A 26,912-nucleotide genomic window follows, 5' to 3' on the forward strand; every position below is an offset into this window, starting at 1 on the left:
TCTACAACTCGGATACAATCTAACGTACGATCCATTCTGAACTTCAACAACCCCAACGCGGTCTAACGTACGACCCGTTTGGATCTTACAACCCTCAGATGCTACCTAACGTACGGTACATTTCTGAAGTGTAGTCTGGCGTACGACTACCGCTTTCATCATCAGATGCGGCCTAACAGACGACTCATTCTGCGACGGTCTAACGTACGACCCGTTCGGATGTCCATCCCCTCAGATGCTACCTAACATACGGTACATTTCTGAAGTGTAGTCTAACGTACGACTACCCCTTTCGTCATCAGATTCAGCCTAACGTACGGCTCATTCTGCAACTCAGATACGATCTAGCGTATGGTCCATTCTGATCCTTTATCCCCAACAGCATATGACACACTCCGACTCCCCAGCGAAGTCGGCAGCCTAATGGATGACTCATTATACGGTCTAACGTACGACCCAGTGTGGCACCCATGTCTTCAAATTGGCCTAATATACGGCGCGATCTGAAGCTTTCGTCATCAAACCTCCCGGATGGCATCTTTAAGCCCATCTCCATCAAGACCAACTGTCGATTCTCAAGTGCAAATTTTTGGGGCATTCTAGTGTTCAATAATCTTCCACCTCCAGACCACGAATGGCATACACGCCATCCTAACTCTCTCGGTTCAAGAATATTGAACAGGGGCAGCTGTCATACCCCAAAAATTACCCATCATTTTTCCTAAAAAAAAAAAAAAAAAAAAAAAACGAAAAAAAAAAAAACGAAAAAAAAAAAAAAAAGAAAAAAGAAAAAGAAAAAAAAAAGAAAAAAATTTAATTAATTAATTAATTAATTAATTAATTAATTAATTAAATAATTAAAATAAATAAATAAATAAAATATAACAAATTATTTTGGACTTGGGTCTCCCTCATTCCAAGCCCATTACCCACGAAATTAGTCTATAAATACTGAAGTTTCAGTAGGGGAGTCACACTTGAAGTTGACACTGGGAGATTTACTGGAGAAAGAAGGAAGAGAAGCAAAACACTCTGAGGTTTCCTTGGAACAAAACCTTGAGGAAAAAGAAAGAGAGAGAACAGAGAAGGACGGATAGAAACTTTGGCATAGGAACCCTGCCTACCCGGAGAATTCAGAGTAAAGAAACCCTGAAGGCAGCCCATCTGCACCGAAGCCATCGCCGTCCAATTCCCGCTGCCTAACTTATTCCGATACTACAAGTGGTCAATCCCTTCAACCTTGAATTGGCAAACAGGTTTGCGTATCTCTATTGTTTATACTTTCAATTGGCCATATCTACATATATAATGCATCATGATTAAATGTTGATATATAATTTGCTTTCGTATGGGAATTTAAATATGCCTGAATACCCTGAATGTTTGACCATGTTATTCCTGTGATAAAATGCCATAAAATTCAAAGTTCCTAACATGGGGCTGTTTTCAAATTCAAAATCCGTGGCCTTCGCTAGGCGAGGCAGAGGCGAACGAGACAGTACCTGATTCTTCTAGTCTGTTTTTTTATGTTTTTATCATAGCCATGCATTATTCATCCTATCCTATTTATTGTTGTGATATTTCTCCGGTGTAATCTTCGATTGCACCCTGATTTGGTGTTCTGACATGTTTCTTTTTTTGAGTTTCGTAAAGGTTCACATATCCCAGGAAAAGGTTATTGGCTAGGTATTCCACTTTATTTGTGGGATACCCTTGTGGAGTTTCACCCTAAATTAATTTTTTAATGTATTAATTTCTAATGTATTAATTTTTTAATATATTATTTTTAATAATTTTAATGTGGAGTTTCATCCTAATTATATAATTAATTGTAAAACTTTGCCTTTGAATAAGTGATCTTGGACCTCTCTTTGTTGCCTTACGATTACGATATTACGGTCATGTCCCGCGAACGTGGGGATACCCTTAGCAAAGACCCTTCGGTTAAATCATCATAAAATAAATTATAGTCCCTCGGATGTTGCCTTCGAATATACAACTTTGTCCCTCGATGACCCTCCGATGTTGCCTACGGTTAAATGATGATAGTCCCTTCGAATGCTAAGGTATCCTCATAACTGTTGCCTTCAATGACCAATCGATGACCCTACGATGACCCTTTTACATCCAAAGGATAAAACTACTTATTTCTCAATAATAAGGACAGTTTTACCCTCATAAGGATAGGAAATGCCCGTAAAGACCTTGGGTCGGTATAACTCTTAATTGCTGGCTCACAACTTAAAACATTTTTTTTGCACCTCACACCTTTCAAAATGCCTTTAGAAAATCACCACTTGGTATACATTCATACTAGAATCATTACCGAGTTATATTTTTCTAAACAATTTTCAAAACTAAAACGGGATAACCACTTTGTATACATTCATACAAGAATCATTACAAAGTTAAATTCTCTTTTCAAAACAATTTTCCAAACAATTCACAAACACTTTTTCAGACAAAAATAATATAAGTGATCGAGCAATTAAGAGCCCATGGATAACCATGGATACAAAGGGTGCTAACACCTTCCCTTTGTATAATGTACCTCCCGAACCCAAAATCTAAATTAAGGTATTTCCTGTTCTTTTCCACCTTTCCTTATTGGATAAAAGAAAAGTCGGTGGCGACTCTTGCTAACCGCGACATTGCGATAAAAAACACAAAAAGTCCAGTTCACCGTATGACAGTGTGAAAATATTATGGCCGATCACCTCTCTCGGATGTCCCCTATAGAGGAGAATGTGGAAAAGCGTCCAATAAAGGATGAGTTTGCTGACGAACACATCCTTGCTGTTATTGGAATGCCATGGTTCGCGGACTACATGAACTATCTAGTAGGTGGGGTGATCCCTAGCGAATTTGACTCTAACAAAAAGAAAAAGTTTGTGCATGATTGCAGGTTTTACTTGTGGGATGACCCATTCTTGTACAAGAAAGGAGTAGACGGGTTTGTTAGAAGATGTGTTCTCGAAGAAGAACAGAGAGATGTCCTGAAAGCGTGTCATGACTCTGACTATGGTGGACACTTTACTGGTTATAGAACCGCAACCAAAGTCCTCCAGTCAGGCTTATACTGGCCTACACTTTTCAAAGATGCTCAACAATTAATCAAAGAGTGCGATAAGTGTCAAAGGATGGGAAACATCTCGAAAAGAAATCAGATGCCTCAGAACCCCATGTTGGAAGTTGAACTCTTTGATGTTTGAGGTATCGACTTTATGGGACCATTTCCAACTTCATTTGGAAAGAATTACATTTTGGTGGAGGTGGATTATGTATCCAAGTGGGTAGAAGCAGTTGCTCTACCAACGAATGATGCAAAAGTGGTAGTCAAGTTTCTAAAGGAAAACATATTTGTCAGGTTTGGAGTGTCGAGAGCTCTAATAAGTGATGAGGGAACTCATTTCTTAAATCACCTAATGGAGAAGCTACTCTTGAAGTATAATGTTAAACATCATATAGCCACTCCGTACCATCCGCAAACAAGTGGTCAAGTTGAAGTGTCAAATAGGCAGCTGAAACAAATTCTGGAGAAGACGGTTAACTCATCTCGCAAAGATTGGGCAAGTAAGCTTGATGGTGCGCTTTGGGCATACCGAACTGTGTTCAAAACATCGATTGGTATGTCCCCTTATCAATTGGTGTATGGTAAGGCTTGTCATTTACCTTTAGAACTTGAACACAAAGCTTTGTGGGCTTCAAAATTCCTTAATTTGGATCTTTCGAAAGCGGGAGAGTCCCGAATCCTTCAACTCCATGAGTTAGAAGAATTTAGGAGCCGAGCATATTAAAATGCCAAAATTTACGAAGATCAAACAAAAAATGGCATGATAGAAGGATCCAAAGGAAGGAATTTTGGGAAGGACAAATGGTGTTATTGTTTAATTCGAGAATGAAGTTGTTCTCGGGAAAACTGAGATCAAAATGGTCGGGACCATTTATGGTACACAAGGTATATCCCCATGGAGCAATTGAAATAAAAAATCAATCCAATGGGGACATTTTTAAAGTGAATGGCTTTTGTTATGTGTTATTGACTTGTAGGATTGGACAATGTTTGCTAGAGGAGCCAAAAGTTCGTGTACAAAAAGTCTTTGGAAAAATCGGAAGCAGAAGCCCGGCACAAGCTTGAAATAACACTGAAAAGAAAAAGAAAATCAGGGGCCTGACATGGGTGCCCGTGTCAACTGACACGGCCCGTGTCAGGAAGCAAGGGGAGAAGAATGTTTTCCAGGGGTCTGACACGGGTGCCCGTGTCAGCTGACACGGTCCGTGTCAGCCCCTGTTGAAGCTGCTGGAAAGAAGAAGGACATGACCCATGTCAAGGAGAACCATAGCGCTGACACGGTCGCCCGTATCAGCTGACACGACCGTGTCAGCAAGCGCGTTTGAAAATTTTCAATTTTTTTTTTACCGTTTGACATGGGCCCCACCTCCAAATTTCTCCCATTAACTATATTTTATCACTCATTCACTCTTCATAAACCTTTTCTCTTACCTATTCTCTCACCTTCATCTCTCTTTCTCTCAAAAACACCTAAAAGCCTCCATTTTTCTTCACATAAAGCTTCATCCTTTTACCTCAAAACTCCATCAAATCTCCATCCACCTTCACAAAAGCTTCTCCATTTTCCATCCTCTACCTTCCTACAGTAATATTTTTCCCTAATCTCTCTTTTAAATCATGGTCACACTTTGTACATTTTCTCACAATTCTTATCCTATCCTATAACCTAATTCTAAGGCCTATAAATCACTCACATTCTCATCAGCAAATTATACAAGATTCATACATAAAGCCACCCAAAGTTTTGCACAAGTCCATCTTCATCTTCAAGTTTCTTCAACTTGAAGAAACTTTGAAAACTTGCCCAAGAAACCTCCCACCTTGATAAATCTTCCTCACTTTCCATTGAATTTTTGCTCAGCAACATCACACTACCAAACACCTGTCAGAAACAATCCAAACAGTTCCACTCAGATTCAGTTCAAATCAATTGAATTCGAATTTGGGAAAAATTGAATCAAACTATTGAAATTGTGTTAGAAAAGTATATATGAGATCAAGAGGGATCAAGAACTATAAAGAAAAGTGAATTTGGTAACTTGTCGAGGCCAGAATGGAGTTTGGCCAAAAACTAGAATTTGCTCGCCGGAGTTCTTTGCGTTCTTAAGCTTTCTTCCTCATGTAGCCTCCATATCTCACAATTTTATTGATTTCTTGACATATTTGTGTTTCTGCACATGTTACGCACGTAATCCCTCATTTAATTTCATGAAACCACATTGATTTGGGATTTGGGGTTTATCAATGCGTGAGTGTTCTTGAACTCAAGAACACTAAAATTCTAGATTTCTTAAGTTGTACCTATTTCTTGCATAAAATTATGTAAACAACATCACAATTATGTTATGAGCATGAATCAATGTTTATCTTTACTTGAAACTATGTATTAGAGCTAGATCGAACCATTTTCCAATTTCGGTTTTATGTCAAATTTCTGCCACTTTCACCATTGACTAACGCACATGGATGCTTATTTCATGTTTGTAATAGATCATAGCCAATTTCGATATATTTTTTCATTTATATCTGTGAGAAATTCTGAATTCATGATTTGGAGTTTGCTTGGGGATGTTGTTGCATTTGCGTTTGAGGGATGAAGGAGATACAAACCCAGATTTGATCCCTACCATCCATCTCATCTTGCTCATTTTAGTTTTTTTGCCATCTTGACTGAGTGTTCCTCTTTTGGGTCTTGGTTGTTTTTTGCTGAGCATCACGCTTCTTCACTCCACATACCCCATGTGATGTGCGTTGAGTAAGCATGGGCCATGAACCTTGGGCCTAGGGTGCCATACCTTCACATTCATGCATACACCCCTCTCTTTTTTCGTTTTTGTTTTGTTTTTTACTTCAGAATTTTTTGGCCTTAAACCCATCGTTCATTGCTTCCACTCTACCATTGTATTGATAATGCACCCTCTCCATTTTATTTTATTTTTTATGATTTTCTTTTTTCTTTTTATTTTCATTAGTTATTTGTGTAATTAATCATGTTAATAAAATCAAAAGCAATTCAAAAATAAAAATCAAACTTTTTCAATCAAAATGTTTGATCAACATCAAGTAAGTTTTCAAAATATTTTATCACTCCTTCATCAAATTCAGAACCATTTCATAATCAAAACAATTTCATGCAATATGAATCAAACACTTGATCAACATCGAGTCATTTTTCAAGCTCAATAAAAAACGCTTCAAATATTTTTTTTAAATAAACAATCGAATGAAAATAGATCAGTTGGATGTAATTATCCATCTTAGTCCCCTACCGTTTAAATACTTATCTTTCGTTAAGGAATCTTGATTTAATTCCTTTCACAAACTTCATAAAAAAGTTGGACGAAAAATGATTAGTTGGACGGAATTGTCCATCCTAGTCCCCGAGTATTTGGATGATGCCTGTAATTAGTCTACCATTCGAGTACTCATCTTCCACTAAAAAAAAATTCAATTAATCAAATTCATTTTTTCCCAAGTGCGATAAAAAATTAAACCCTTTCACAAACAAACAATATTTTATCCATTCTAACACGATAGAAACAAACGCTTAAGTCTTTCATGTGTGAGCATACAAGCAATGTTTAACCGCTAGAAGGAGATCAAATGAGATCCATTCTACCGCAATACACACAAACGCTTAAGCATCCCATGCGCGAGTATACAAACAACTTTTAATCGCTAGAATGCGACCTAAACATCGTTTACTTAAAATCAACTAACAAACACTCATTTGCTATTAAAAACTACATAGCTCTGAATTCCTCGTCGCAACTGAAGATTCTTAGGAGCAAGACTCACAATCTTGTCAAACACCTAATAAAAACAAATTTTTAGTCTTTTTCTTTCTCCTTTCAAACTTTTAATAATTAGAAGAAAATAAATATCTTACGCTAACACTCTATTCGCAAAACTTACTAAATGGTTCTTGTTGAGTACAACGAATGTGACGGGTGCTAATACATTCGTCTCACATAATTGACTATCGAATTTGAATTTGGTTGCGATGATCATTTTATTTTTCTTTAAGGGTTTTATCGATATTTTCCCTTTTATTTTGAAATAAATAAACTTGGGTGACGACTCTGTTATTATTTTGAGTGTGCGTTACACCCGAGTATTTATCACGCCGCGACACACCTACCCATAAATTTTGTTTTGCGTGCATTCATTCTTGAAAATCCCTAATACTCAAACAAATACTCATCATATTCAATCTAATAGATAGAGAAACATTGGAAACACATGCATGTAAATTAATACAAGAATCAAGCATATTTAAACACAATCTCATCATACATTCAAGTAAAACATGCGTCAAACATGAGATTAAACTACCAAATCCCCAAAACAAAAGAACCTACTTATATCTATAGAAACTCAGAGCCTAAGAACCCCACCTTAATTAAAACATGAATTGATGATGGAGATGTAAAATGATGATGAATTAAGCTTAGCTTCCTCTATTTTAAGAATCCAACAATCTTGAACATGCAACAAGAATATCCACTTGATCAACTCTCTTCAAACATTAATCCATATATATATATATATATATATATATATATATATATATATATATATATATATATATATATATATATATATATATATATATATATATATATATATATATATATATATATATAAACATTAATCGACATATATATTTTTAATCATATGCAATAGTGTTTTAATTGGGATGACCAACTATGATTTTTCAAAAACCTTTTCACAATTAGGAAGTCAACCTCCAGATAATCTGGATTCACAAGTAATTTTTATTGGTTTGCTTTCTAGGAGAAAAAATATTTATTACATATAAGCATACTTGAAAGTTGATCGTCTTCTAGATTCAATGTACGTAAAATGGAGAGTGGACTACAAGACAGAAACAATTTTATGAGTATTTTCTTTTTAGATAGAATGCATATATTTGGGCTTTGTTTATGAGTTATGAAACTTTGGAAAATGGTTTAGGAAATGAGGCTTTTATGGGTTTAGTTTTATTCGTAATATAAAAATTTCCTAATTTAGGATAATTTTAAAATTGTTTTGGAGAAGTTTTGGAGGATTTGTATAAACTCTTCGATTATAATTTATATTGTTATTATATTTTAAAAATTAAAAAAAATACTGATAAATATTCATTTATTATTATATACAAAATCATTATTTAAAAAAATAGTATTAAAATTTTCTCTATTTTTTCTTAAATATTCTTTTTTGGAAGCCATCTCTTCCCCTCCCCTACTAATTTGCAAACCTATCCAGTAAATTGAATATCATTGAAAAATGATTCAACCTAGCAACTAGTCTAGAATTTTTTAAAAATAACCACCTTTTTCAATTTAAATATCAAAATAAATAATTTTTCAAAAAAATTACCAAAATAATCACTTTTCTCTACTGATGCGCCAGTTGAACTGACGCATCTAATTATCTTTCAAAGGAGGCGCCATTGGAGCTGGCACATGCTTGCAATGTCAATGCATGTAGGCACACATGCATCTGGCGCATGTATGTGTGCTTGTGAGTGTGCGCCACATGCATTGACGCATGCATGTGTTATGTGTGTGTGACGGCGCATGCATGCATGTGTTCATCTATAAATACATTGCGCATCTTCTATATTTTTTCATACAACTTCTTACCCTCCTTCCATTTTTCTTCAATCTCCTTCAATTTCCTTCGATTTTATTTTCTTTAACCATGTCTGAATACATTCACAAGAGAAATGCCGATTTAATCTTTTTAGTAGTGCAGCCTCCGATAAAGATTCGACTTTGGAATATAGAATCATTCGAGCGTATTAATCGTACGTTGAACCGTTGGTTAGATGGATAAATTGCAGAGGGTGAAAGGATTAGAAGAATTCAATGGCTTGAGTCCACGTTCAACCAAAATGGAGAAGTTTATGTATGAGTGGATATTAAGACTGACAGACACATTCACAGGATGATGTATACTATGTTCAAAATTGTTTTGATGGTTGTAATCGCGCAGTTATAATAATGGTATTTTATCTGTTGTAGTTTGTTGTGTCGTTGTTTATGTGTTGCTTGTGTGTTGTATGTGTTGTATTTGTTTGTGATGGTATTTCCTCACAAAATTATCATATGAAATAAATGTTGTTTTTAATATAAAACAAAAGAGTTACAACTAAAATTATCTTATTGTGCTTGTTCCAACACTGGGACAGTTAGTACGATTATGACCGTGCTAGCGACATGAACTACATTATTGAACCTTTTTATTCGTCGTATCCATTTTCGATTCGAATACAGGTGTTGTTTGGGCGGCCTTTTTTCTTTCTTCGCATTACTTCATTGTGTCAGAGAATCTCACCTTGATATACAAGCCAGTAATCCTCTTTTGCTACCACTGAAAAGCTAATTTTGTAAACATTGGAGAGGTTTATGACTTTGTAAATGTCGGATAGTAAGTAGAATGAATCTCGTCGAACTTTTCAACATGCCGCTATGACATGGGATCAGGGCATACGAGAGGCTTGAAACTTTTCGCAGTCGCACCAACCTCTATCTAGTTCCACTTTATATTGTCCCCTCAGAATGCCTTTATTATGATCCATGGACTCAACAACATTGTACCAACCTTTAGTATGGTCAAACACTGTGACCACATGTGTGTTAGCTTTGGCAACTTCCTCTCTAATGAATTTTATGGAAGAATCACTGAACAACTGCCCAAATTGTAACATTGAACTCCATTTAGAACATATAGTCTCAAACAACGCCCCTAGCCTAAAATAGGTTACTTGCACTAAAGCGGTTATAGATAGGTTTTAGATGTCTTTAAAGACAGAGTTCATTGATTTCACGAGATTTGTTTTCATGTGGCCCCAACGTTGACCATTGTCGTATGCCTTAGTCCACTTCTCCAATGGAATACATCGATGGTCTTACATTGGATTCATGATTAACCATGTGTGCACTGGACCCATGGAACTAATCTCCCAAAAATCACTCCTCTTCCGGTAAGAATCTGACAACCAGAAAAGGAAGAGCTCATTTTGACAATAAATCTTATACCTCATTCCATTAGTTCGATCAACCCTATAAATAGCTGATAATTCCATGTGATATGTTTTAATGGCTTTTATACAGTCTTCTTTTGGGTGAAATTTGTCTCCTTCTTTCAATGATCCTTGAATTTGCACATAAGGATTGTAAAATATATTTGACGAAGATTCATCTGCACCCAAATTCAAGCTTGTCATGTATTGAGGTGGAAAATATACATGACTATCTGGTAATGACTCCTCTTCTTCATCATTCACCATTGAATCAACCAATAACTCGACTTCTTCTTCTTCCTCATCAACAACATTGACTTCAGCTTGTTCGTCGTCATCAATTTCACAAAACACTTGTGATTGATCAACAAGCTAAGACACTTGATGTTATTGTCTTAATATATATATAACTCTATATCACTGTACCCAGATTGTTCATGACTGACAAACATATGTTGAACATCATCATCATCTCGAATCTTCAACTGATAAAACTTTACTTGGTTATTTGTAAACCATACCGTATTTTTATAGATGATCTGTCTCACCTGACTAAACTGCAATTTCTTTTCTATTTTTTATTTCAAATGTGAAAAATTTGATCGTCGATTTATTATAAATCGAGTTACTTCTATGTTGCGAAAACAAAAACCGAATAAGTGATGCTTAAACATTTCACCATTGGTATGGACACTGATCATGTAATGTGGTGACGAAGACATTTTTTTAAATGTAAGTTTAGTGTTTTATGGTGAATGCATTGATCACATATTAACATGTAGTTAAATAGGGGAGACGATGAAGGCAGCAAAGGCAAGTGTACTAATCACGCAAAGAATCTGCAAGATTCCATGCAGAGACATGACAAGGCAAAGCATGCGCCTGCATGATTCTCTTCCCTAATAAGCCAAAGCATGCGCTTGCAAAGATTTGTATGCCCTAATAATCCAAAGCAGGTGCCCTTATCAATGGCGCATAAATCAAGCCATGTGCCACATACATTGGTGCCACTTTCCTGCATGCTTAAAAGTAAGCCATTGTAAGACCCTAATTTTGACCCTAAGATCCCTCATGGCATCATATCATTGCAATTGCATTTGCCTCAAGGATCATAGCATCTTGGCTCCCTAACCTTTGGGTGGGAACTTGTGTGAGTTGGTTTGAGACCACCAAGCATGCTTGAATTGTATATTATTGCTTTTCTTATTTTGTTTACTAACCAAAAGCACAAAAATATGTCACTAACATCTTTTGTTTTATAGCTTGAGCAATCATAGGATCCAAGGCTCCTAGGAGATCTTATGCTCATTGATATGGCCATGTGAAGATGAAAGCAAGCATGAAAATGGTTCACAAAGCTCTCAATCATCACATATGCCTCCCAAGTATCTCAGTTTTTCAATTTTATCAAAGCAAACCAAAGGGCTTGAGGATTGTTTCCCAAGGAAACCCTAATTCATCTGTGCATTGATTGTGCCTTGCTCTTAAAGCAACCTCAACCCATGATCAAATATAATAAAGGGAAGTTCTTTCGTTCATAATTTCATGTATATTTGAGCTCATTTGAGTGTCCTAAATCATCAATTCATCAAGATTTGAAGTTTGGACTTGAGAAGTTGATCAGTCAATTCATCTGACTATTTTGAAATCCACTGAGACCTAACCTTTGATGTGTTTGTCAAATGAAGATTACCCCAAGAGAAAAAATGTTCTTAAGAACCATATGAACAACTTTCATGTTCATAAAAAATTGATTTGAATCTTGGAAGGTCATCATCCATTTCAAAACATTATAGGTCATTTTGACTGAAACCCTAATTTTTGGTTAACTTACCAAGGACCTAACTCACTCATTTTTCATTATTTTGAGGTGGGATCAAATGAATTGGAATTTTTAAGATGTCTACTTCAGTTTTTATGTTGAAGGTTTTGTCATTTGGAACTTGCATCATTGAATCAGAAGGGCTTGAAGTTGGTCCATTTTGGAAATTTTCACATGCACATGTTTTGCACCTTGAACTTTATGACCAATTTTCACTAATTTCCCAATTCCAAATGGAGTTTTGTTCAACATAACAATTAATCCTCATGTCAATACCTTTCCAACCATTACCCACAAGGCCATGTTTCATTTTGGGAATATGCATTTTCGAAGAAGAGAATATTTTGGTGCATTTATGGAAACCATGTTCAAACTTCATGCACAAGTCAAATCATTCACATCTGCACGTCCATTTTAGTTCAATTACATCCCAGCTTACATTTCCAATTGGATTTGGGCCCTCCATGCGCCTGTACAGGCCCATGCATGGAGGCCCTCATCACTCATGCACATGAAACTTACATGCCTTGCAGCTTGCCTTGCTATAAATAGAGATGCATACCTTCATCACAAACCAACCTTAAGGCGCCTCATATGTTGCAGAAATCAATCCAAACCTCACTCTAAAGGAATTGTGCAATTTCACTTTCATTTTTCAGATCCAATTTTCAACTTCATTGGTTGATTATTGGACTTAAAATTCCTTGGCCTTGCTTCATCTTCATCTCAAGAGCAAACTGCAATCAAGAATTGTGAAGAATCGTGCTCCATAGATCTACATTTCAGAGGTGGATGTTCAAAAAAAATTCAATCGAAACTCATTGATTATTGTTGATTTCTTGTGTTTATTGGCTTGGTTGAAGTCCTCTCATCAGAGGCATGTGAATTGTGTCTTTAATTTTGCAAATCCATGAAGTTCAGATTGAACACCATGATTTTCTCTCTCTGATTTCTCTCTCTATGAGGATCTAGAGGAGAAACCAATGGTACAGTGGTGATATACATCACCCCAACTTTCCAATGATATGAGGATCACTTCATCTGGTTAAGTTTTGTTGACCTGCAACTTTGGCCGGAATCCCTGAGCTCGCCGGAGAAGACGGTGGTGTACAGCACCGTCCGTTTGCTAGTTTTAATCTGAGTCGTGTGATCATGCTTCTAGATCTAATCAGGACCATTGGATGTTATGACCATTTTTAATTCATTGTGCTTCTCATTTGACCTTGGCCTATGATGCGCGTGCACTCCATTGCCTTTGGATCTTCCAGGTCATTTAATGAGATTCAATCCATCGCGTGTGGTTTTTTGTTATTTCTGAATTTATCCATTTTATTTTCTTAATTACATTTTATTTCAAAAAATCATAACTCTTTCATTTTAGTTCCAAAAAATATGGGACCAATTGCATTATTTCCATTTTTAATTCTAGTTTCTGAAAATGATTTTTAATATTTTTTATTTTGTCATTTGATATTTTTTATGAATTTTCTCTTTCCTGGTTATTTTTAATTCATTTTAAATAGTTTCCAATATTCAAAAAATACAAAAATATTTTCTTAACCTATTTGAATGATGATGAATCTATGAAAAATCTTCTCATCAATTTATTAATTGATTTGAGATTTATTTGAGATTTTAGTTCAATTAGGTTATTTTTTATTCATTTTTAATTGATTAAAAATAGTTTCTGGTTCTAAAAATGCTGAATTTTTTTTGTCAAACTTTGTTTGACCTTGTTGAACTTAGGATGATCCATTTGGACTTTTCAAAGTTGATTTGAAATGGATTTGAAGTTTAACCTTTAATTATTTATTTTAATTCAAGTATTATTTTAATTCTCAAAAATACCAAAAATATTTTATTTGTTTCTTGACTTCTAAGTTTCATTTTGCTTCTGTTTACTATTGTTTGACCTTGATTCCATTTATCTTTGGTCAATGTACTTTGCTTATTTCATTTGAATTTCAATTCATGTACATTCTTATTCATCTTCTTCTTCATCTTTTTTCTTTTTGATCAATGAGTTAAAGATTGGTGGTTAGCCTTGATATATGGGAGGTTAACCTTCCTTGATTCAAATCTAATTCATCTTAATCAAAGATCAAGTGAATGGCTTTGCATTAAGGATAGGCTGCTTCTTAATCAAGCAAAAACCTAAATCAATACAAGATCATTCTTCTTTTCTTTTGGCATGGCAAGTTGTAGGAGCTTGGCTTACTAGTCAAGGTCTCTAACTTGTGTTTGTTGCCTATATTTTTATTGACCGGCCTCAGATAGGTGTGACTACTATATTAGTCCACTTACGATTGCTTAACATAGCGCTAAATTGCCTTATGGCACACTAACTCTAACTATTGACCACTAACTTTTTAATTCTTGCACTTTACATTAATGCAATTTAATATTCTTGCACATTATTTCATTTGCTTTTGCCCTTTGCTCACTTGAGCTCATGTTTATGTTAATGCAATTTGCCTTTTGCTCACTTGAGCACATAATTGTGTATATACTATTGTGCTTGTGTTGTTTTTCTGTTTGTGTGAACCAAATGCAAAAATGGACAAAAGGACTTAGACTTTAGGATATTCCCTATGCAAAATGGAGTCAAAGAGAAACTAGGCCTCATGCCTTTAGAGTGCTATAAATGTCAAAGAGCAACTAGGCATCATGCCTTTAGAATGCTTAATGTTGAAGATGAATTGAAAGGACCTAATCTCTAAACTCACTTTTGTCCATTCTTTGTTTGCATTATGGAACTTTTTGATGTGTGTGTTCTTGTGCTAGGGATTCCAACTTGAGCCAAATAGAAGAACCATTGTCATGATCATCCAAAGTGAAAGATGCAAAAGCCATTGGAAGATTCCTAGGAGCTTGTTTGATTGTGTGCTTGATTGCTTGAGTATTTGCTTATTTGCTTGCTTATTCCAAAGGATGGGAGCTACTTGGATCATCACTATGATCTCAAGAAGGGAACTCCATTTATGGTTTTATTTCTCTTCCTTCATCTTTGTATGTTTAGGACTTAGCCATTCTTCTTCTTCCCTCCACTCTAACCCAAGCCAAAACTTTTGGCAAACATTAACATTTGTTTTCAAATTAGAAACCTAAGCACTATGCTTTTGATTTTCAAACTTCTTTTCATAACACTTATTTTGAATTGAATCCTTAAGTCAATTTTGACCATACTTTGTGAATACTTTTCATTGGTAAATACAACTCACTCAATGTTTTTGTTGTTTTAATGGCCACTCCTTTTCAAAGCTTTTTATAAACATTAGCTATTAGGTTTGAGTTATCCTTGAGGCTGATATAATACTCACTTATATCCTTAGTGATGGACAATGAGTCTTCCATGCTTATTATAGGGTTAACCCCTCACTAGCATGTTGAAGCTATCCTCACATGGTGGATTTATGGTTTTAGGTTGAGTTTTATCCCTTTGATAACAAAATACCTTAAGGCTTTTGGACCAATCAATTCACCAACTTGTTTTGAGATTTTTACCCCGAACTACGAGGTTTTGATCCTAATCTTTTTTAAGATGGTACGTCGGCAATGGGTTTATCCATTCAAACACAAAAATTGTAAATAATTTGTACATTCTTCTCTCATCTTCCCAACCATGTTTGCACAAATAATTTTTCACAAATACCAACCTACCTTACAACATTGTGAAAAGGGCTCCCTAGGAGTACCTAGGACGTTTTGGGTGCTTAAAACCTTCCCATTGCATAACCAACCCCCTTACCCCGATCTCTGACATTTTTATTAGTTTTTGATTCGATAAAACTTCTCGATTTTTGTTTGCTTTCTAACCTTTCCTTTGGATAAATAGAAGTGCGGTGGCGACTCGAATTGTATGATTTACTTTTGATTTAGTCAATAAATCTAAAGGTAACGAATACCCCACTACAACCATGCACCATTAGCCTTGGTGCCTACTACCATGCATACCTAATTACATGAATGCGCCCTTAGCCTTGGCGCTTACCATATGCTTCACATGCATGCACCCTTAGCCTTTCCCCTACTCCCATGCTTCACATGCTGCACTCACATGCTACAAATTGTCAACCTATCTCATCTATAAATATTGCAGCAACTCACAACACTCAACATCCGCAACACTCAATATCTGTAACACTAATACCTGTAACACTCAACCTCTACAACACTCAACCTCTACAACACTCAACCTATACAACACTCAATCTCTGCAACACTCAATCTCTTTACCAAGGTCAATCTCTCTGCAACATTATGTCTCTATTGACTATGGGTGATGAACATTGAGGAATGATCGATAATATTGCGATATTTGTATGTGATCACGTATTCTTATTCTTATTCTTATTTAGTAACAAAATGTCTCTATTGTTTATTACTTCTTCTTACTTATGTTTTATTAGGACCCAAAGAGATTTTGATGTTGTGTACATGAATATGTACCACACGATCCTTTGATAGAACCATATATTCGAGGATGCGGTTTTGGTAATCTACTCAACATAGTCTCATACTCGATTGACTACAAATTTATTCTTTCTTTGTTGGAGAGATGGAGACCCACATATTTCACCTTCCTTTCGGTGAGTGTACCGTCACACTTGAGGATGTCTACATGTTATTAGGTCTACGTATCGATGGTAATGCCGTAAATGGTAGAGTTAACCAAGATAGCTCTATATTCAATGAATTTTTTGGTGCCCCTTTGTGTGAAGACATAACTACGGGAGAAACTTCTAGTCAAGCTAGGGGTCAAGGTATTAACTTAAAATATCTTAAACAATATTATGTAAGTATAACATTAACCGAAGAATCTACCGAGTATGAAAAGATAATTAAAGCTCAGTGTTATATTATGATTCTATTTGTTAATTTTTTATTCCCTGAAAGTACTTGTAATATAGTAAATATTATGTATTTGTCGTTGTTACGAAACATAAATAAGGTAAACACATATAGTTGGGGTTCAGCTATTTTGTCCCATCTATATAGTGCGTTGTGTAAAAATGCCAAAAAAATACTTGTACATTTTCTTCATGCGCCTATTTTCTACAAGCATGGGGTTGGTCAAGAATGTTGTCATTCGCCCCGGTAAACGAGAATCTATTCATATTCCCCTTTGCAACAAAGTAAGTTTAAAATTTTACCATCTAATTTATTAGACTTATATTACAACTAACTGTAAATAATAATTTTCAAATATTTTCGATCTAGGTGGTCAGTTAAAGGGATGAACTACAACAGGTGTCTGAAACACACTGTAGTAGTCTATTGCAATCTATTAGACCATATTGGACCAGACGATGTAATACTACTACACAACTCTACATTTTATTAAAAAAAAATCCAATTACATATCATCTAATCATGTTATATTCTTGTACATTTTATCTGGAGGCCATATTTGGGTCTTGATCATCAGGTTAACCATGATGATGCTGCAGTTTGGACAGCAAAAACATCAATTATCCGGTTCACTACTGTGGAGATGCACCAGAGTGACCGTGTAAAACTATAGTTCGATATGCAACAACAAATTCCAGAACCTCCGACATGTTTGGAAGATTGGCATCAACAAAGAGTCGGTGGCGAATGGGATTATTCCGACTGAAGAGACTTCACAAAAGAGATATGTCGTCATTGGAGGAATCAACGACAACACCTCTTAAATGAACCAGTCATACAAGATTCTAGACCAACTCAACATTATACGACATGGTTTAGGTCGGTTACAACGCCATAATTTGTGTCTAAGCCAATGTATTTGATTGATCCACACCAACGAGTTTTGTCATCATACACCCAACAACTAATCCCTGTCCAAGAACAATGTCAACCCACCCAAACCTAACGACCAACCTCACACCATCACCCTACCATATACACCCAACAACCAAACACCAACCTCGCAACCAATTCATGCCACACACCAAAACTTAAAACCAAGAATCAAACCCTAACCCCTAACAACCATACGCAGCCACCACAACTGTCCAATGAACACCCAAACATCTCATCACCATAACACCCAACCATTGTTTGACTTTAGTACACCCCAGGAACCATTGTTTCGTTTCCAAAATGATTCAATGTCCCAATTTGGGAAACCATATCGTCCACAATTCACCCAACCACAACAACCCAGCTACGACAACATGGACACCGAACTCAATTATAGAAGCGCCGTTGGCGACAATCCCCCAGCTATTAGGGACAAATGATCACAAATCTATCAAATACCGTTGGAACTTCCACCAGATCTTCACACCAACCACCATTGAATTTTGTCAGCACTCAAAGACCTCAAACACCTCAGGAAAATCATGGGAGACCTCGAAGACAGACTAACGCACCTGGATGTGGAACATGGGGGCGTTTCAATCGGGCGTGTCATTAAATTTCTTGTTAATTATATGTATTTTTACTTTAGAATATAATATAATTTTTAATTCAAGTATTTAATTTAATTAATTATATTATAAAATTTAAAATTTAAAAAAAATGAAAGGTGCATACGCCACATGCATTGACGCATACACTATGTAGTGTATGCATGCGCCAATGCCTGTGGCATCAAGGCATGCATGCCCAGATGCATGGGCGCTTACATGCATTGTCATTGCAAGCATACGCCAGCTCCAATGACACCTCCTTTGAAAGGTAATTGGATGTACCAGTTCAACTGGCGTATCTGTAGGGAAAAATGATTATTTTGGTATTTTTTTGAAAAATTGATTATTTTGGTATTTAAATTGAAAAAAGTGATTATTTAAAAAAAATCACTAGTCTAACATATACAGAAAGTTCAAACAATGTCACTCATCTTGAAAAAAAAATAGTTGTAACCAACATAAATTAATGAAGTTATCAAATAATTATTATAAAGTCTTTATATTATATGATTTGACTATATTTTATATTGTAGAACTTTAAATATGCAACGAAGTTGAGTATGTAGATTTTAAGTTTGGGATTACTCTAAGAGCACCCTTCCTATATTGTTGATTCATAAGGACTCTACTACGACAATGTTAAACACGAGAAAGGTTGACACACACAACATTTATACACACAATTGTTTAAAAGGGCCTTTTCATACCCTATTTTGAATGGTGTTGCATCGATCTACCCGGTAAGTCAGATTATTAAATCGTAAGAATGATATATTGCAGAATTTAAGTACTAATTTATTGAATTAAAATGCAGTTAAATACAAGTGTAAGTAACCAATAACCTAGAAAATAAAGGAACCACTAATTCCACGTTTAACTAGTCCTAATAACATAGGTTCTGCTAAAGAATAGGTAAAAGCAACAAACTTCCTAACAAGTAGGAATTGTTAGGGAAACAAACAAACTACTAAAAACTTAACACCCTCCCTTAAACCGAGTCATATTATAATATATGGATCAGTTTTAAAACTAAACTTGAACAAACTCCAAGTAATCCAAGTAGCTTTACAAATGCTTCCAGCTTTAAAGACTTGGTCATAATATCAGCCACTTGGTCTTCACTTCGACAATACACTAAATCTATAGTTCTTTCAATAACAAGATCACGAAGAAAATGATACCCTACATTAATGTGTTTACTTCTCCCATGTAAAATTGGATTTCTAAAGAGCTTGATAGTTGAACTATTATCACAATGAATCATAGTTGGCCTATTTTGATGAAAATATAACTCCTCGAGAATTGTTCTTAGCCAAATTGCTTGGCATGTAGAAGTTGTTGCAGCTATGAACCCCGCTTCGATTGTGGACAAAGTTACAACTTGTTGCTTCTTTGATTCCCATGATATAACAGCTGATCCCATCATAAACACATGACAAGATGTACTTCGCGTGCCGTCCAAATCACCCGCATAATCGCTGTCTGTGAAACCAGTTAAAACAAATTCTCCATTTTTCTTGTAGAATATACCAAAATTTGTTGTTCCTTTCAAGTAACGGAACACCCTTTTTGAAAATTTGAGATGCATCTTTGTTGGTCTTTCCATATACCTACTAATCACACACACAACATACATGATATCAGGCCTAGTGGATGCAAGTACATTAAACTTCCAACAATTTGTTTGAAGTAAGTACTGTCAACCCTATCTCCATCATGATCACCTGAGAGCTTTAAATCGGGTTCAGTCGGAGTTCCAACCGGGTTACAATTCTCCATGTGAAACCTCTCCAAAATCTCTTGAGCGTATTTCTTTTGCCCAATAAACAAACCAACACCTGTTTGCACTACTTTTATACCAAGATAATATTTCATCTTTCCTAAATCACTCATGTCAAAATCAGCCATCATAGAGCTCTTAAAATCAGTAAACATAGTTTCATAATTACCCATGAAAATAAGATCATCAAAATATAAGCAAACTATCAATATTTTACCTTCTTCGCCATACTTGATGAATAAAGTATACTCCTATGAACATTTGTTGAAACCTGCCTTCTCAAAGTGATCTTCTATACAACTTTACCAGACTCGAGGTGCTTGCTTCAGACCATATAAGGCCTTCTTCAATTTGTAAACCTTATGTTCATTACCTTTTAACACATAACCAGGAGGTTGCTCAATGTAGACTTGCTCAAGTAATTCACCATTCAGGAAGGCAGATTTTACAACAAGTTGAACTATAGGCCATGGATTTTATGCTGCTAAAGAAACCACCAATCGAATTGTATCTTGTCTTGCTACAGGAGTAAAGAATTCTTCATAGTCAACCCCACGCTCTTGGTTGTAGCCTTTGATAATTAGACTTGCTTTAAACTTGCCAATTTCTCCGTTTTCATTCAACTTTGTAAACCCACTTCACACTAATGGTTTTTTTCCCTTTAGGAGGATCAGTTAATTCCCAAGTCTTATTCTTCTCTATGGCTTCAATTTCTGCATCCATGGATTTTTCCCATTTTTATTCTTTCACTGCTTTTATGAATAATATAGGATAAGAGCCTGCAAATAAAGCAAGTTGTGCAGTAGTATCCTCATCAAACAGTTCATCTCCATTCACATAATATATCATTCAATACGGTCTTCTCCTTTGTCGTTGTGGTTTTGAAATAGATGATTGATCTTCATTTGGAGTTGAGACACTTGATGAAGGATTTGGAAAAATTTCTCCAAGGGACTGAGTAGGAAGCTGCAACTGTGATTCAGAATCCTGACTTGTATCGCCAACTTCCACACCATTAATTAACATTTGTTGTTTCTCGATGATGCTCTAATCCCATGTATTTTATTCATCAAAGAGAACGTCTCAACTTATGATTATTTTCTCGGTAATGAGATTATATAACCTCTATAACTTGTATTCTTCACTAACACCAATAAGGACACATTTAACACTCTTATCATCAAATTTTATTCTCTTCTCGTTCGGAACATGAGCATACGGTGTACACCCAAAAATTCTGAAGTGGTCAACTGAAGGCCTGACATTGCTCCAAACTTCTTGAGGCATTGTGTTTTTCACAGCAAGTGTAGGACTTCAATTGAGTATATGAGCTCTCCAATTGATTGCTTCTGCCCAGAAAGACTTTAGAATACCCCCTTTCACCATCATGCTTCGCACCATGTTCATAATCGTCTGATTCTTTCTTTCGTCCACACCGTTTTATTCTGGTGTGTATGCAGCAGTAAGCTGCCTCCGTATTCCATGAAATTCACAAAAACTATCAAAGTCATGTGAGTTAAACTCACCACCATGATCTGTACGAAGGGTCTGAATGCACTTGCCAGATTCTTTTTCAACTCGAGCCTTCAAGCTTTTAAAAACAGTAAAGGCTTCAGATTTCTCATGTGAAAAGTAAATCCATATTTTTCTACTATAATCATCTATGAAGGTAATGAAATACCTTTTGTTTCCGTTCAAGGTTGGATTGATTGGTCAACAAATGTCAGAATGCAACAATTATAGAATTTTCTCATCTCTCCATGCTTTTGCTTGTGGGAAAGAATCACGATGTTGTTTACCGATAATACAATCTTCACACATTTCTATGGGATTGTTGATATTGGTATGTCCTTCCATCATGTTCTTATCATATAGGGTTTTCAAGCCTTTGAAACTCAAATGACCATAACGTAGATGCCACAACCATGTCGGATCTTGCACTTTTATGGAGAAACACTTCTGGACACTATGTTGAATGTGTATAGGGAACATACGATTGGATGTTATTTCTGCTTCAACTATTAGACTCTTCTCAGGATGATGAATTTGACACTTACTTTGTTGGATAATGATAATGTAACCTTTTTCTTGCAGCTGTCCCATACTAATGAGATTACTTTTCAAACCTGGGACATAAAACACACTAGAAATTGTATGGATAATATTGTTCTTAACATGGAATTTAATATCCCTTTTTCCCATGACAAAAATGCAATAATTGTTACCAAGCTTCACAGTTTCTCTAAATATTCCATCTAAATCATAAAACCAAGACTTGTTTCCACACATGTGATTGCTGCACCCTGAGTCTAAATACCAAGTATTACCTAGTAAATTATCCTTGTCACTGTAAGCCATCAAGCACAATTCTTTTTCAGTTTCAGAAAAATGTACCTTGGTTTCCTTCTCTTTGGAAGTGAATTCATATTGATAATGGACATTCTTGTGACAAGGATAACATTTCACCCTTGCCATGTCAAATTGTGCTTCTCGATTATAAAGTTGACGTCCTCTACCTCTGCCTCTTCCTCAAAATCCCTCGCGTCCTCTTCCTGAAGAAATGGTTCCTTCATCAGTAGTGACTTTCAAGGCTTGCTCCTCCACGGCATAACTAACCATCCTTTGCTCATGAACTAATAGTGAGCTTTGCAACTTATCAATCTAAAGACTATCAATGTCATTAGATTCTTCAATGGAACACACCACATAATCAAATTTGCATGTCATTGAGCAAAGGATTTTCTCAATGACCGCAACCTCTTCCAATTTGTCCCCGTTAATGCGCATCTTGTTTGCAATTGACATTGTTCTTGAAAAATAATCATTCACCAAGTTGTCTTCCTTCATGTGAAGAAATCTAAACTCTTTGCGAAGAGCTTGGAGTTGTGCATGTTTTACTCGTGCAGTGCCTTGGTACTTCTTCTTCATTGCATCCCATATATCTTTAGCAGAGTCCTTGTTTAGGATGGTCTCCAGTAAAATATGATTAATTTCTTGAAACAAATAATTCTTTGTCTTTAAATCCTTCAATCTCTTACCATTTAACGTCTTTTTATGTGCTTCTATCAAAGCAGATTCATTTTCTGGTGCAGTGATGCCAATTTCCACAAGAGTCCAATACTCTTTAGATTTCAAGAAATTTTCCATCAACATACTTCAGATCATAGTGACCATCGAAGCGTTGAATAACATGTTGTACAAAGCTGTTATTTTTAGACGCCATTGAAATAACCCTTACTGCGACAAGAATGACAGTTGTGGCTTTTTCAACTCAGGCCCCAGTAGGGAGCTCTTGTACCAAATGTTAAATCGTAAGAATGATATATTGCAGAATTTGAATACCAATTTATTGAATTGAAATGTAGTTAAATACAAGTGTAAGTAACCAATAACTTAGAAAATAAAGGAACCACTAATTCCACGTTTAACCAGTCCTAATAACATAAATTCTGCTAAAGAATACGTAAAAGCAACAAATTCCTAACAAGCAGGAATTTATTAGGGAAACAAACAAACTACTAAAAACTTAACAAGATATTTATAATTGTTCAGGATTTCCTTTTCCCATCTCTATAGGTTCTCCTTAACCCCTGTAAAAAAAAGTAAAAATGTTCATAGTTTTTAGAGATGCACCTCTGAAGGCATCATTTTCCCATAAAATAAGCACAAATGGTTGAGCGTCTCTCACCTCGCCAAAATTTAATTTGGAGATGCATCTATGTATATGTCTTAGGATTTTTCTGCATATGCATCTTTGAATTAACCCTTTTTTTCAAACTTAGGTGTTTTTTGGAGATGTGTCTGCAAACGCATTTAATATATAATGCGCGATAGATAGACTCCTCTTGTCCTTCTTCATTTTCTGCCTTGGATTACCGAGTCACTTAATGCCTTGTATTCCCGGTGGCAAAGGAGGAGGCAGGAGGTTAGGATTAGGCATACGCAATATGTTATGCTTTATTTTATTTTTTTGTATTTTGTGATGTTTTTATATTATTTTCCATACATTGAGAATAATTTTTGTAATTTTATTGGATATTTTTTTAATTAATGCATTACTTTGTTCTATAATGTGCATGTTTATTAATGTTTGAATCAAATATGACATTGTTAGTAAGATTAAAATGACTTTGCCTTAAAAAAATACAAACTTATGACAATGTTTTTGCCAAAGATACATGCATGGAAGTTCTCAAAGATGCATATCTAAAATAATGTTGTTTAAATATCTTAAAATGAACTCGGTGGTGTTTTTGAAGATGCATCTCCGGACCAATTTTTGAGAAAATTGGGGTCGTTGCTTGATTTATCAAGGATGAGATTATCTAAGGTGCGTCCGAAGATGCATCTCCAAAAACACCTGAAGGCAATTTAAAATTTTCACAGGTGTGAGCCATACATTAAGGATGTGAACAAAAATTTACCTAATTTTTCATGTAATTTGCCAAGTGCCACCCAATCGTAACAATTCTTCCCAATAAACACAAGGACGAGTGGTGCTTTCAAAATCTTAAAAGTGCTTTCAGAATCTTTCGATTATTTATATTATTTTTAACATTAAAGTAATAAGAATAATAATAAAATAATAATAATAATAATAATAATAATAATAATAATAATAATAATAATAATAATAATAATAATAATAATAATAATAATAATAATAATAATAATAAAAAGTAGGGAACAAGTTTAAATAGACAATAGGCCCAATATAAGTTTTAAATTGTCTAGCTTCCATAGCATAGTGGTAGTGCGTTCCCTTCGTAAGGGAAAGGTCGTGAGTTCAATCCTCACTGGGAGCTATAATTGTTAAAACAAATTATTTTTATTTTCTAAATATTTAAAACTACTATGGTGTTTGGGTCAGACTTTTTTTAGTTCGCGCAAAAACCGAAGCAAATCAATGGAACCCGATCTTAATTGGTTTGAGCAACAGATTTTCAAAATTCTACCGGCGAAGTTCAATCCTCACTAGGAGCTATAATTATTAAAACAAAATATTTTTATTTTCTAAATATTTAAAACTACTATGGTGTTTGGGTCAGACTTTTTTTAGTTCGCGCAAAAACCGAAGCAAATCAATGGAACCCGATGTTAATTGGTTTGAGTAATAGATTTTCAAAATTCTACCGGCGAGTCCATCTATCCAAACCATCCATATTTTTTTTTAAATAATTAATATTTCAAATTAAATACCAAAATAACCATTTTAAAAAAAATATATGTGGCAAAAAGAGTAGCCATGCTTGATGGCGCATACACTAAAAAATTATACATAAACACCACCAAGCATGACACAACTTAAACAACATGCCACCGTATGTGGCGCATGTATGCATTCGAGCATGCGCCACACGCAGTGATTATTTTTTATTTGAGTTTTTCTTTTAATTTTTAATTAAAAAAATTGAAAAAAAATAATAATTTATAATTTATAATATCATTTCATATAATTGAATTACACGACGATACAATAGAAAATCTGGCACATTCGTTTGCCTTCGAGGTCTCTCATGATTACTTTAATATTTAATATGAAAATATGATTATTTTGGATTTTTTTAAATATGACTATTTTCAAAATAGTAGCATTTCTTTTATAATCTATCTATACCTATGAGGATATAACCAAAGTGTCTACACTCTACATCACCATAAATAAATATGGTTCTTGAATTAAAACATATGGTTATTTAAAAAAATATTCTTATTGTTGTATATATTAATTAAATTTAAATAATGAATTCAAATGGCATCATTTCTTTTATAATCTATCTATATCTACGATTCTACAAGGATATAATCAAACTATTTACACTCTACATCACAATAAATAAATAAATAAATATATAAAATATAACATCAATAATAAAAGCATACAAATAAAATAAATATAAATAAATATTATTAACAATAATATATAACATAAACAAATAAATAATAATAAAATCTATAAAAGAAACTTACATTTTCTTTTCTGTTTAATTACTTCTGCATATTCCATCCATAAGAATGCATTTAAAATAAAAATATGAAAAAAAGCAAATCAATTGAACCCGATGTTAATTGATTTGAGCAACAAATTTTTAAAATTCTATCGACGAGTCCGTCTATTCGAACCAAATATATTAATTTTTTTTAAATAACCAACATTTTTAATTAATTTTTAAAAATAACCAATATTTTAAATTAAATACCAAAATAACCATTTTAAAAAAAATACGTGGCAAAAAGAATAGCCATGCTTGACGGCGCATATACTAAAAAATTATAAATAAACACCACCAAACATGACACATGCTTAGACAACACGCCATTGTATGTGCATGCGTGCATCCTCTAGGAGCATGCGCCACAGGGAGGGAGTGACTATTTCTTTATTTGAGTTTTTTTTAATTTTTAATTTAAAAAATTGAAAAAAAAATAAAAATAAAAAACAATTTATAATATTATTTCATTAAATTGAATTACACTACGACACAATATAAAATATGACGCATTCGCTTGCCTTCGAGGTCTCTCATGGTTACTTTGGTATTTAATATGAAAATATGGTTATTTTAGATTATTTTTTTTAAAATATGACTATTTTCAAAATAGTAGCATTTCTTTTATAATCTATCTATAGCTATGAGGATATAACCAAAGTGTACATCACCATATAAATATGGTTCTTGAATTAAAGATATGGTTATTTAAGAAAATATTCTTATTGTTGTATATATTAATTAAATTTAAATAATAAATTCAAATGGCATCATTTCTTTTATAATCTATCTATATCTACGAAGATATAATCAAAC

The 26,912-nt window shown here is 34.5% G+C and overlaps 1 non-coding gene across 1 annotated transcript; it reads left to right on the top strand.

The window, feature by feature from the left end:
• The first annotated feature begins 24,839 nt into the window (after positions 1–24,839).
• Positions 24,840–24,911, top strand: TRNAT-CGU (transfer RNA threonine (anticodon CGU)). Its single transcript has one exon. It is a non-coding gene; the product is annotated as a tRNA-Thr (tRNA).
• Positions 24,912–26,912: the final 2,001 nt, after the last annotated feature.

This window comes from Lathyrus oleraceus, chromosome 4, assembly GCF_024323335.1.
Source record: "Lathyrus oleraceus cultivar Zhongwan6 chromosome 4, CAAS_Psat_ZW6_1.0, whole genome shotgun sequence".
Taxonomy (NCBI): Eukaryota; Viridiplantae; Streptophyta; class Magnoliopsida; order Fabales; family Fabaceae; genus Lathyrus; species Lathyrus oleraceus.